General features: G+C 38.0%; 1 protein-coding gene across 3 annotated transcripts in view; it reads left to right on the top strand.

Annotated features, from left to right (window-relative positions):
• The window catches only part of chst3.L (carbohydrate (chondroitin 6) sulfotransferase 3 L homeolog), a 58,639-nt gene that overhangs the window by 13,119 nt on the left and 31,605 nt on the right, over positions 1–13,915 (top strand). Inside the window, exon 2 of one of the 3 annotated variants that reach the window (XM_018225492.2) lies at positions 3,617–3,657. The exons of 1 other annotated variant lie outside the window; for it this stretch is intronic. The gene's annotated coding sequence lies outside the window, so the exon portion shown is untranslated. One more of the 3 variants, XM_018225493.2, reaches the window with a different exon arrangement.

Genomic DNA, 13,915 nt, shown 5'->3' with positions numbered 1-13,915 from the left:
TCAAGCCAGGGGAGAAAACACTTATGTGTGACATTAGCCTGTTGTAAATGCCTATATGCATAACATATGCAACTTGTTATTTAAGAGGCCATCCAAGAGTTCCATGATTATATAAAAGCACATCAGATCTAGTGATTTTAAAAAGTTCATAGAATCTCAAGGTGACTTCTCACATCCTTAAATTAAAATGAAAACAACATCAGAAAGTATGGTTAAATTTAGCAAAACTGACATTGCTATTGCTATGTTGATTTCAAACCCAATAGATTGTCCTGCTGTTAGTGACAGCACTGTATTAAATAAATTAAACCTTCTACATTCAATGATATGTAGATGTATAAAGTAACTACAAATTTTGGTCTGTTGTTGCATTAGTTGCCTACCTCAGCTCTTCTATTGAGTATACTTCTAACATGTCGGATTATGTTTAGAGGCATCACATTTCCCTTTATGGCTCTATCTAGTGACTTCTTTCATGCATGGTGGAAACAAGTGTATGCAAACTGCCAGGCTGAGTGGGTTGGGGGGTGGGTAGGTGCAAGGCAGCTGAAAAAAACATCCGAGCTCCATATGAAACAAGTAACTGCAAGCTTCCTTGAAATAAGGAAAAGAAAATAGGCACACCCTCTGAACAAAGCCATAGGAACAACTGTAAGGATTTAACAGTCCATTTCATTCAGCAGTCATCTTATATAAGACCAATAAGTACATCTCATAGCCCTTCTTAGATTTGTCCTATATCTTGTTATCGTACTAGACAGATGTACTGTAACCATAGATCTAAAACTGGAACAAAGATTTGTATTCCATGTTGATAAGGGAAGTATAATGTTGTAGCTCTCAAAATAAACCTCTTTTCCATGTCACAGCAGCTAGAGATTTACTGCAGAAGTCTCTGCTGTTAACCTGGTGTAAATTGTTATCATGTAACTAAGCACCAAATATAACTGACATCACTAAGAACTATTTAAAAGGTTATAGTTGTGTATTACAGGTATGGGATCCATTATCCAGAAACCCGTCAACCAGAAAGCTCCAAACTACGGAAAGGCCGTCTCCCATAGAGTCCATTTTATCCAGATAATCCAGATTTTTTAAAATGATTTCCTTTTTCTCTGTAATAATAAAACTGTACCTTTGTCTTGATTCAAACCAGCCTGTTGGGTTTATTTAATGTTTATATAATTTTCTAGTAGACTTAGTATGAAGATATAAATTACGGAAAACCCCAGGTCCCAAGCATTTTTGGATAACAGGTCCCATACCTGTGTAAGAAATTACATAAGTAATATAGTGGCATATGAGTATTGCAAGAATATGTTGTAGCACTTCCAGATGTGTAATAAGGTTAAATCACAGTTCAAAGGCCAACAAACTGTAAACTATGAATATGATATGAAACACCCCGTCACTGTTGTGCCATTTCAATTATGGGATTCTCATCGTACTGGACAGAATTAGTTATTTCTGTGCTGTTCAGTTGTGTGTAAGGCATGGCAGATTAAGTGACTTCCTCCCTGCTTTCTCAGTGCTTATACACGGGTTCAAAGTCAGCCCCCTGTCAATAACGGGACTAATCTGATTGATACTATGACATCACTGGCAGGCTTTTCAACCATTTGGGATGTTTTTCCAAATGCAGAGCTCCATCACTGCTAAGAAATGGAAAAGTTGTGGCAATAAGCCCTTCATTTAGATGCACATACTGTATTTCTCATTAGGCTTAATTCTGCAGGACAAGATTTGCTTTTTGAATAGAAGATAAATGACCTGTGACTTACTATACATTTTGTGAAGATGAATCGCTAGCTAGGAAAATGCCTCCTTTTCTGTTCAGTGAAGGGAGAGAAGAAAGCCAAAAAGCAGGCACAGGGCCAAATTCCATAGCACTGAATGGCTGCTGCTAGACCCACCCAATTACAGTCCCAGTCACTAGATGTGGTCTGCTCATAGCAAATTCACTTAACAGCCCTGGAGCTATGACAGACATGAGAAAGGAATGTCTGACAAACCAATATAGGGTAATATGCGCACCCCTTGTGATTTATAGTAAAGCAAAAAATGCAACTTGTTGGTATTTCAGCAGCTTTTCCTGTGCAGTAGATCTTCAGAGGGAATAATATATTTTGGATGGAGAGTGTGTTGAAGATGTGCCATTAGATGAATTAACACACATTATGCTGGGTTTCTTAGGACAAAAAGCTGAGTTTGGAAGTCCATATACATGCTTTAAAGGACATAAAGTGAAGATCTATGAGGGATCTCCTAGAACCTCCTAGAACCTATTTGGAGTCAATTGGTGGACTTTGAAAATTCTATGTTTCTTTTAAAAAACGTAGAATAGAATACGATCGAATACGATGTTACTTCAATTGGAATGTTTCGAATTCGAACGATTACGGCCTATTCACCCGCAGAAAAAACGTCGAATTTTTTAATGCATTTCGGTTGGTCTTTTTTATTCGATTTTCCAAGTTATGGTTATGGTAATACTTCGAAATTCGACCCTTGATAAATCTGCCCTAACTGTCCTATTTTATTTGCAAAAATGTATTTTTATTCTACAGTAGGGATGTATTGAATCCACTATTTGGGTTTTCGGCAGAATTCCCGAATCCTTCTTAAAAATTGGCCGAATACCGAACCTAATCCTAATTTGCATATGTAAATTAGGACCAGGAAAGGAAAATGTGGGAACAATTTTTTTTACTTCCTTGTTTTGTGACGAAAAGTCATGTGATTTCCCTTCCTGCCACAATTTACATATGCAAATTAGGATTTGGATTGTGCCTTTCAGATTCATGTGTTCAGCCAGGCACAAGAATCCCGAACCGAATCCTGGATTATCTATTCTACAGTTCTGTAGAGATAGGAGAATGCCATTTGAACCCTGTTTAGCTTCCAAATCCATTGTATACCACACAGGTTATTTGTTATGTAAATATGTGCCTATCGCCCTATTTCAATTTGAGTGGGAAGGGTAACAGTACATAGTATTTAAATTGGGCGAATCGCCAATGAGGCGAGTTGAGGCTGTCGCCTCAGGCGGCAACGCCCCACTAGGTACCTGGGGCAGCCAAAATGCCGCTCCTGGTAATTCGGCTCTTCTAGCGTAAAGAGTGCAGTTAGGCCCTCTGCGCTAGTGTACTGGCCCTCTCTGCTGCCCTCGTGGACCCCCCTGGACCCCCTCAGGCGCAAAAAGGCAAGTGCACGGGGGAGGGGGCAGCGGAGGGGCCAGGATCGCCCCTGATTTAAATGCATAGAAAACCCTTTCAGTTTTTGGTGTTGCTGTCCTCGCCTCAGTAAAAGATGAAGGCTATAAGCAAAAAAAATAAAAATGGAAGGATTTGAAAGGCTTGAAGGCACCATATTCTCTGGTTATGTATGGAACAAAATGTAAAAATAGCTTCGGTATCCAGAAATAGAAACATTTATGAGGATAAAGGAACCCACTGCTGACTCTCAGATACTATGACCTTTTCCCAAGTTGTACAATTGCTTTTTGATGGTCCCATTGGTTCAGGTTAGCATGGACAATAATTTCAAAGAAAACTGTCTCATTTTCTTTGCACTGTTCTGATTTTCTTGTGCTAAAACATACTTATTTGTTTTCCAGTGACTGCATTACACGGACCCTAGAAATCTGTCCCTCTCAGGGTAAGAAAGTAATGCAACAGTTTATCTGAGGCCATCATATGATCATGGAGAACAAAGGACTCATTTATTAACGGGGAGGTGTAACTGCTGGAGTGCAGTCATAGATGCTCCTGATAGGAGTCAAGGTGGAGAACCTTACCTAAGGCAGCAGTGTGTGGCAGGTTAGAAAAAAATTAACTTTAAAAGCTGAATTTTAAAATGCAAATTTGGCGCTTCTAGTGCAGAAAGCACAATTGTTCTCTCTGCACTAGAGATGCAGTCCCCCAGACCCGCTTCAATGTGAACGTTTAAGCATGTGGCTGGTAATGAGGCCTCAGGTGGCACCACTGAAATGCCTCTGAATGTAATTGCACTACAGAAGCATTTGTGCATACCACTTGCCTTGTACCTTGTAAGAAAATCCGGTGCAAGATGCACAGGTCACTGATTAAAGGAACCCTGCACTTAACATTGTCATTAAACCCTGCAGTAGTAAAATTATGTTTGCTGTTTAGAAGCTCGAATATACAGTAGCTTATATATTTTGTTAATACATTTAGCAATGGGGGCTGTCATTCCATCTCCAGTAGGTCTATAGGGCCCAAATTTGCATACAAATGAGAGCTCAGTTATTAACCACAAGTGCAACACACTAATGGATGCACAATTGCATGCACAGTAACTCCATTCATAAAAGTTACTTGTGCCCATATGTGCCCTTCCACTTGGAAGTACTTGCAGGGAGCTCCACAGTACCTGACTAGCCTGCTCTGACGAATACTGCCAAAGCATACTTGCTTGAATACTGGATTACTACCAGCCTGGTGGGGTGGTAGTTTCAGGGTTCCACTACTACAGATCTACAGACTTGTGTCAAGCAAATTTTTACATAGTATAACTGTTGCCACAGAAAATGTGTTCTAAATGCAGGCCAGTGGTTCAACTTAATTTTTACCTAAACAAAGAAATCTCAATGGAGCTTCCTCTAAGAGTAATACATTCAATAATGCAGAAAATATATTTGTTCCCCTAAATGCTCACCAAGCCCAGAGTTTAGAGAGTTGCTTTTCACATGTTTGCAATGGTGCATTCACACTACACCACCCAGCACCAGAGATGAAGGGGCATCATAAATCAAGTGTACCTACTGTGGTGGCACTTTAAATTCTGATCTATTTGCATAATAGATAAGCTATCGAGCATAAAATTCCTTTAGTACCTAAGTGCTGATAAGCAGAGGTCCACTATCATTCAGTGCTGCTCTCTTTCCGCCTTTACATAATAGCCATTCTTTTAAAAAACTATACTTTTTTTTGACAAAAAAAATAATTTTAGCTGCTGAAGAGACTGATGTGATATATGAATATGTAAAGTATTTTCTGTTATTGATGTTAATGACTCTTTAACAGTTGCTTATTAAAACAAAAATATAAAATAACAAATCCAGTGCACTAAAATAATTTAGCCCAGCATTTCTGTTAATTTTACAACTTTCAGTTAAGCAAATATTGGGAATTTGACATTCTGAAACAGGAACGTTAGGGGATGCCCTTTCACATGTGAGCAGTTTGTTTTTAAGTACAGTATCTGTTTTGTTTTAACTATATGCCTCACTTTCCTACATGACCCTGGGGGCAAACAAAGGGCAAAGTGACTAATGCTGGCGAAAATTACTAACGGTCGCTGGCGTAACTTTGCTAGCGAAGGAGATAAGCGGTACTTCGCTCCCTAACGCCTGGTGAATTTGCACTCTGGCGAATGGACGTAACTACGCAAATTCACTAAGATGCTGATTTTACTTAATGTAACCTCTTGCGCCAAACTTGTCTTCGCCACCTCAGACCAGGCTAAGTGCAATAGAATAGATAGGACTTCCTCAAAAGTTAGTTGAAAAAATCCCAAAAAATGCTGGAGTCTTTTCCTTTTTTTGGGGGGGTAACCTGCTTCCCCCCTACATTTCCTAACATATGGCACATAAATTATACACTGGGCTCATGTGTAGGGCAATATAAGAACTCTATTTTGTTTTAGGTTTCCAGGGCTTGTATAGTGTAATGTATTTGCTGCAACATATACGTCCATTGATCTTAAACTTCCCACCGTATGCAAATTAGGCAATGCTAGCGCAACCTCGCTTTGCTTGGCGCAGTAACGCTAGCACAAATTCGCCAGCGTTCAGCGCCCTGAACACAACTTTGGATTTTAGTGAATTAGCATTGTCCTGGCGAATCTACGCCTGGCAAAGTGTTGTGATGTGAGCGAAGCCGTTGCTGGCAAGTAAATTCATTTTTCCCTTTTTAACTTTAAAAATTACTTGTGCAGTGAACTGCAAGATAAATTTAAGGACTCGTTTATGAACATAGGTTCACAAGTGTAGATGTGCAGTTTAGTTTACAGTTAGCATTGTGTGTTGTAGGATAATAATCCTAATAATAATTCAGTGTTAGATAGAATGCACCTCTTTTATAATGCCAGCCACGGAGACCTTGTTAATAAAGTGACTGTTTCTTGAAGTACAAGTCCTCTGTTTGGTAAACTGGGAAAAAATGCAAAGCCAGTAAATTTGGAAAAGAGGTGTTTTTTTTTCATAAACTGTGTCTTACAGAAATGTCCACCTTACTGATCATTGAGCATAGAATGTTGATATTTATATATGGCGGGCCCATGCCTATTTACATGCATTGAGATGTATACAACTGGCCTCTGTTTAAGAAACAGCTTTTCATACTCAACTGGTTCAAGGCTAGTGGTCTACATACAGTATGCCTTGATACAGGGACCAGACAGAGGCATAATGAATTGCGTAGATTAGGGAGCCATGGGCTAGTAAGGAAAAGCTAATTCTGAAATGTTAAAAAAACTACTCTATGTAAAATGATACACTGGGGAATACTTTCCTGAGCCAGGTGAACAACAGCTCACAGAAGGGTTATTATGCCATGAGAGAAGCACACATGCAGTGTGTACATGGGATTGTAATCTTGAATGATCCATTGAAAAATGCACAAATAAGTGCATATAAATGCATTTTAATGTCACATTTTGATAAATTTCACATGCATTGTCTCAATTTTTAAGCAATAATATGTATTTATAATTGATCAAATGTTACATCTGTGTAACAACTCACCCTGGTGGTCTAGTGGGCCGGCGGGGATGCCCGCTGCAGTGTGCTTCCTTTTTTTAGTGTCGGCCTCCTATGGATCGCACGGTACACACTTCCGCATTTTACGAGCTGTGCTCAATGACGTCATCGCGATTTGACACAAAAATAATTCAAACTATTTAAAGGGGCTTAGGGCTAGAAATCGTTGGCCGTTGTTAGGTCTAATCTGATATTCAGACTATTCCTGTGAAGTTTGGGTTGCCTTCCGTCTTAAACTTGTATTACAAATGTGCCCCTTTGCTTGTCCAGAACTCCCTGCTATGCTCCTCTCATATTAAGACATGGTAAGACAGGGCTCCTTCCGTGGCCAAAGGTGGCTGTCACAGGTGGAAGACTGAGCCGTGACCAGGAGCCTAGCACTAGTTCTGAAATCAGGGTGCCTGATGAAAATGAAAATATGAAAATGAAAATAAAAGTGTACTGATGCATGAAAGTTATCAAATGAAAATATGAAAATGAAAATAAAAGTGTACTGATGCATGAAAGTTATCCTCCTTTTACAGCACTTTTTCTTACCATCTTGACTAGCCTCTATATCAGTACCACTGGGTGTGTGGGCCATGGTGAGGTCAGAAATTACATGTAGGCATCACAGTACCTCATCATTGAAGTGATTATGATATATATAGAGTCATGATTATTTTTTATGGTTTGGTTCTCCTTTAACCTGATTCCATGTGTCACAGAAGTACCCATAAATAAATGGATAAAATAAATTACACAGATGGTACAATAGAAGTTATTATTTAAATTATTATTATTTACATTTTATTTGTAAAACCTTTCTTGTTCATATCAGCATAGTACAATATATCAGTTTTGTATCAGTCCCAAGCATTGATCTTTTTTTATATTTACTGAATGAGGACACTAGATGTGTTTAAAAATGTGGTTTGTAGTTTAGTGGTGTGCTAACCACAGACGTGTGCATCATGTGTTAATTGCTAACTCCAGTTGAATGAGAAAATCATTAAATAATCCTGGGAAGACTGTTAATGATAAATCATGTGCAACAAAATACATTGTGTCAGTAAAAATCCCTTCAGTGTAACCAAATATAAGTTTTGGTTTTCAAACGTGAGGCCCCCTGTTGTTTCCAGCTGCAGCTTCCAGAATCATTTTATTGCTAAAAAAGATATCATTGTGGTTTTCGCCTGCATGGAAAAACTTCTGGCAGACAGGACTTCATTGCTGTCTAAAAACACAGTCTGTCACTGGTTAATGTTGCAAAAGGAGATGTGTCGCTAATATGGTGGGATTCTATCTTTCCAGTAACCAGATCCCCATTTTTTATAATCATATCAACTATTAGTCCAGATTCAATTCAGAGAGAAAAAGGTTTATCACATGACAACTCATGGATGAGATTCAATTTGAAATGCAATTCAATGCAGAAGAATGTAACTTACTGATTATCATGTAAAAACTCTATGGGCCAGATTCAGCTCAGTGAGAAAAAGTTATTTCACGGTCTATAACATGAAAACTCACGGACAAGATTCAATTTGAGGAGAAAAACCATTTCTCCAAATTCAATTCCAGTTTTTCCTATAGACTTTACTAGATTTTTCATGTTATAAACCATGAGATATGTTTTTCAGAATTGAATTGCATCTCAGATTGAATCTCATCCATGAGTTTTCAAGTGAAAATCTTTTTCTCACTGGATTGAATCTGGTCCTTTATCTGTGAAAGAATACACAGCTTTCTAAATATTCTTCTTACCTTTTATAATAAATGACTCCCATGATTGCAGTGCCTGATGTCTCCTAGCATCATTTAGAAAAGAGCCCTTAAGTAGTCATAATATTTTCATAAATTTATTGAAGCACTTTTATATTTTGTCCATTATTACTTAATAATTATTTTGATGACAGCAGTCTTTTAATTTTAACAGTTTTGAAGATAACTAAATTAAGATAACAGCATCCCAGAATATTTCCAAAAGATTTTTTTGGCTTAAGTCTCCCTTTTATGTAGTATTCTATACATTTAGGGGCAGATTTATTAAAGGTCGAAGTGAATTTTCGAATTAAAAAACGTCGAATTTCAAAGTAATTTTTGGGTACTTCGACCATCGAATAGGCCAAATTCGACTTCGAATTCGCTGGAAAAAAAACTATCGAAGTACTCAAATTCGATGGTCGAATTTCTAAGTTTTTTTACTTTGAAATTCGATCCTTGATAAATATGCCCCTAAATGTAAAGGACTTTTTTCCCACTGTAATGAAGTTTAGAGAACAGAGGCGCAAGATATACAAAGTCGACTCTCATGGGGCACACTAAGGGGTCAAATTATCATGCTGTGTAAAACAGCTAACGTGAGAAAAACACTGTGTGAAATGATTGGTGCATTTATCTAGATGTGTGTTTTATTTTAAGCCGCATTTGACCCTATTATTTTTTTTCCCTGCACTATTATTTTATACCACTTCAGACTTTGCGTAATTAAAATTTGCGTAGTTAAAATCAATGAGAAAAATTCAAGCAGTAAGGACTATCTGGTGGAAGTCACAATTTCAAGCGGATGCTTACTTTTACACCAGATTTTTACACTGAAGTACATGATAAGTGTAAATGCATGCACAGCTTGATAAGTGTGGCGATGCCTGGCGATGTGTGGTGTATTTTGATTGCCGTTTTTACGCAGCATGATAAATAGGCCCCTAAGGCTGCAGCAGTTATTGGCAAACATACAGCTAATGGCTTGATCTACTCAGCAACACTACCCTGGTGCTTGTAATAGTCTGCAAGCCCTATCTGGTTCATAATTTAAAATGCTTCCCATTTTATTTGTTTGTACTAAAATTCATAAACTTTCAAATCTGTGACCATTTAACGTCCTTCTTAGACTTTTCAGACTTGGTTGTTTGGATAAGCTAGCAAACAATAAAATTGAAATTATTGTAGGGTTTATAATGCTTACTAATTTAGTTTACAAGGGCTTCACCATCATGATTTATGGGCTAATCTGCATTTCCACAAATGCCAGGAAATCTTGGCAGGGCACTAGGAAGAAATTGTTTTCCCCTGATTTTGCTAACCATATACTGCACATTGCTCAACATTGCCTTGATGGGATTGTTGCCATAGCCTTCCGTTTAGAATAGCACAGACAAAACCCTGGCAAAGTATAAAGGGAATTGCTTCAGTTATTACTATGTGCCAAAAGTACTGTATTTATTCTTACTGAAAGGCTTCTGTCTCTTGATTGAAGGAATAGGCTTATTGCAGCAACTGTTTCTCCTTATCATGTTTCCATATCACTTCTCCCAGCTCCACAGATGTCAACAAACCCCATGGTATTAGGGTTATAATGTTCCACTGCAGGCATTTTTGAGAAATTATTCCATGTTATTATTTAATGTCAAATAAAACTATGTATTGAAAACTCCAGGATATTCTAAATATCAGAAACCCAATATCCAGAAAGTTGCAAATTATGGGAAGACCATCTCATATATGAGACATCTGCAGACACCAGAGTATTATATCTTCCATGAGAATCCATCAGGCAGCAGCTTCCCAGTGACTTTTAACCTTTGCTGGTCATGGCTCAGCAAAACAGATTTACCAATGAGTAGCGTTTAAATCAGATCACAGAGAGCCAATGACAGTGAACCAACTCAATAAATCGGCAATCCCTGGGGCTTGTGGGCGGCCTACTAAGCATGAGACACAAAGTCCCTTGTTGTCCACTTAACCTGAATTTATTGGCACTGCTATATGGTTCATAAAAGATGATAAACATTGCCCATGGAATAGAAAGGCACATGCAGTTGTAGCAGAGAGCAGATATGTTACTGCGTGAGTTACGAGCTTAAATAATATTCAAATGTTTATTGTGAAGGAACAGAACACTTGAGGTGCCTCTATATTATTCACATACTTGGCCTGATCAGATCAAATAGATTTTTTTTTAGTCCATTTTATACAAATAATTGTCATTTTTTTTAAATTATCTTTTTCTATGTAATAATAATCCAGTTCATTGTACAGGTACTTGATGGTAACAAAGCTGCATAAATCCATATTAGTGGCAGAGCAGTTGTATGAGGTTTATTTAATGTTTATGTTTTTTTAGCAGGCTTATGGGATCCATTATCCTGAAACCCCTTATCCAGAAATACCTGAATTATGGGATGGCCATCTCCCAAAGACTCCATTTTAATAATACAAATTTTTAAAACTGATTTCCTTTTTCTCTGTAATGATGAAACAGTACCTTGTACTTGACCCTAACATATAATTAATCCTTACTAGAAGTAAAAAAAATCCTATTGATTTAATTGCTTTTTTAATAGCCTTAAGCAATAGTGATCCAAATTACGGACCTCTTTTTTGGGAAAACCATGCTGAACAACAGGTCCCATTCCTGTACCATGTTAGCCATAGATCATCAGGCATGGTATAATACAAAAACTGAAAAATCATGAAATTCATATAAACTAGAACAGGGTACGCAAAATGTTCTAAATCTGATCTGATTGTAGTCACACATATCAGGTTAATAACAATTGTTTTACCTTTTTCTAGCTTGTATAAATGTCATGATTTAACTATGCAAACATGGATAGCCACATGAAACCTCACAGGACGTGGGAGGGAGATATCGCTCATGTTATTTGCCATGCCTCCCAAAATTTTAGAAATAAAAAGAGGGACAAAAAAAGTTGCCCTGTGCAGTGTGGCAAATTTTTTTGACCATGCCCTTTTTTGTGGCCACACCCCCTGATTACCATGTTCATTTTACAAAATGTGGCAAGTAATGAAAGTTTGAACATATTTCTGTTTTTTTCAGTTATTACAGTTTTGTTAATGAAGGTGAATTGCCCTTTAAGCTGTGAGTCTAACTTCTCCCAAGAGACCTATTATTTTATATTGTTACAATTACTAATTTGCTTATCTCAAAATTGTTACAAAAGTATCTTATCTTATCTGCAGCTGTGGCTGTTCTGGGCTCTCTGCCAAAAGTTAGAAACATTGTTTCTTTTTCTGCCTGTTCAGTGCAGAGAAAATCCTGACTTTCCAGTAATTAGAGGGACTGCGAGTTAAAGGGATACTGTCATGGGAAAAAACATTTTTTTCAAAATGAATCATTTAATAGTGCTGCTCCAGCAGAATTCTGCACTGAAATCCATTTCTCAAAAGAGCAAACAGATTTTTTTTATATTCAATTTTGAAATCTGACCTGGGGCTAGACATATTGTCAATTTCCCAGCTGCCCCAAGTCATGTGACTTGTGCTCTGATAAACTTCAATCACTGTTTACTGCTGTACTGCAAGTTGGAGTGATATCACCCCCCTCCCTTTTCCCCCCAGCAGCCAAACAAAAGAACAATGGGAAGGTAACCAGATAACAGCTCCCTAACACAAGATAACAGCTGCCTGGTAGATCTAAGGGTAAGGACACACTGGACGATTTGTCGCCAACGTTTTTAAAAAGCAAATCGCGGCGACATATCGCTCGTTTTGTCTCTGAACAAAACCAAATGAAAGATGCCAGCTCCTGTGCCCACAGCGCGTTTGTGAATCGCCTGTAGCTCCGAAACGCACTGAGACCCTTTTCCGAGCGATTTATCAGAAATAGCATGTACTTAGAAAAGCACAGAAATCTCCTAGACACGCACACACATACAGATAAGTAGCAGCAATTGTATTCAAATTACAATGCGAACGCAATGACGCAAGAACGCAAGCATGTAAAGACGCCAGGTTACAGCGGGAAGCACAAACCGTTTCCGGTTTGGGTGGAGCACGTACCGCACAGAGTAATGGGATACAAATCGCTCTGTGCCAATAGTCGCTGTGAATCGTCTGTTCAAAAAGACGATTGTCTTGTCGCTGCGATTTACTTTTTAAAAATGTTGGCGCCAAATCGTCCAGTGTGTCCTTACCCTAAGAACAACACTCAATAGTAAAAACCCATGTCTCACTGAGACACATTCAGTTACATTGAGAAGGAAAAACAGCAGCCTGCCAGAAAGCATTTCTCTCCTAAAGTGCAGGCACAAGTCACATGACCAGGGGCAGCTGGGAAATTGACAAAATGTCTAGCCTCATGTCAGATTTCAAAATTGCATATAAAAAAATCTGTTTGCTCTTTTGAGAAATGGATTGCAGTGCAGAATTCTGCTGGTTCAGCACTATTAACTGATGCGTTTTGAAAATAACATGTTTTCCGATGACAGGATCCCTTTAAGCTGTCAAAAGAGGGACTGTTCCTCTTAAAACGGGACAGTTGGGAGGTATGCGTTTGCTGCTTTCTGAATCTCTTCTAAATGTGCCATCGGCTGGATAACCATCGCAGTATTTGTTCATCACTTTCTAGCTCTTCTTGTCACTTCTTGTCTAGGTATGTTAATGAACTGTTATATTGTGTCAGGAGTCAGAACCAACTGTTTAGAAAATATAAACAGCCAGACTGATACTGCTTTCAATGGCAATTGATTTTACAAATAACTTTAAAAGCACTGAAAATGTTTAATGTATATTTGAAAGTTAATCATGATTACATTGTCTTTCATTACACAAAAAACAATTTTTTTGGCAGCGGCCATCTTTTATTACATTCGCCTATCTATACTCTGAGGTTCTCCACTGTCAGGTGATTTGTATTTCAGCAACAAACTGAGACCTATTGGTGCTGATTTCTGCTTTAAATAGGGTGACTACTGGGATTGGGAAATGTCTGGCATCTTGAGGCATTGGATGTGTGCCACCCTAAAGCAGTTGAAGAGAGGTGAGGAATGTCGCAACCACTCATGGTCTCATGGACCAAACTGATTTCCTTCTATAGCGAAACAGGCACATGAGTAATAACACATAAGTGACACCATTTACACTTCGTTGTGACAATAGATATTTATTTGTTCATGATACAGTTCTACGCAAATTAAGATCTTAGAATTTGCATCTACTTTCACATTATTTTTCTGTAAACGTTAAATATAATGGGCCAGATTCAATTCAGTGAGAAAAAGGTTTATCAAGTGAAACTCATGGAAGAGATTCAATCTGAGATGCAATTCAATTCAGAAAAAGTTATCTCACTGTTTATCATGTGAAAACTCAATTGAAATCTATGGTAAAAAACTGAATTAGGAGGAAAGT

The sequence above is a fragment of the Xenopus laevis genome, chromosome 7L (genome assembly GCF_017654675.1).
Source record: "Xenopus laevis strain J_2021 chromosome 7L, Xenopus_laevis_v10.1, whole genome shotgun sequence".
Taxonomy (NCBI): Eukaryota; Metazoa; Chordata; class Amphibia; order Anura; family Pipidae; genus Xenopus; species Xenopus laevis.
The sequence above is the reverse complement of the archived record's forward strand: the minus strand, read 5'-3'. Positions and strand labels throughout refer to the sequence as shown.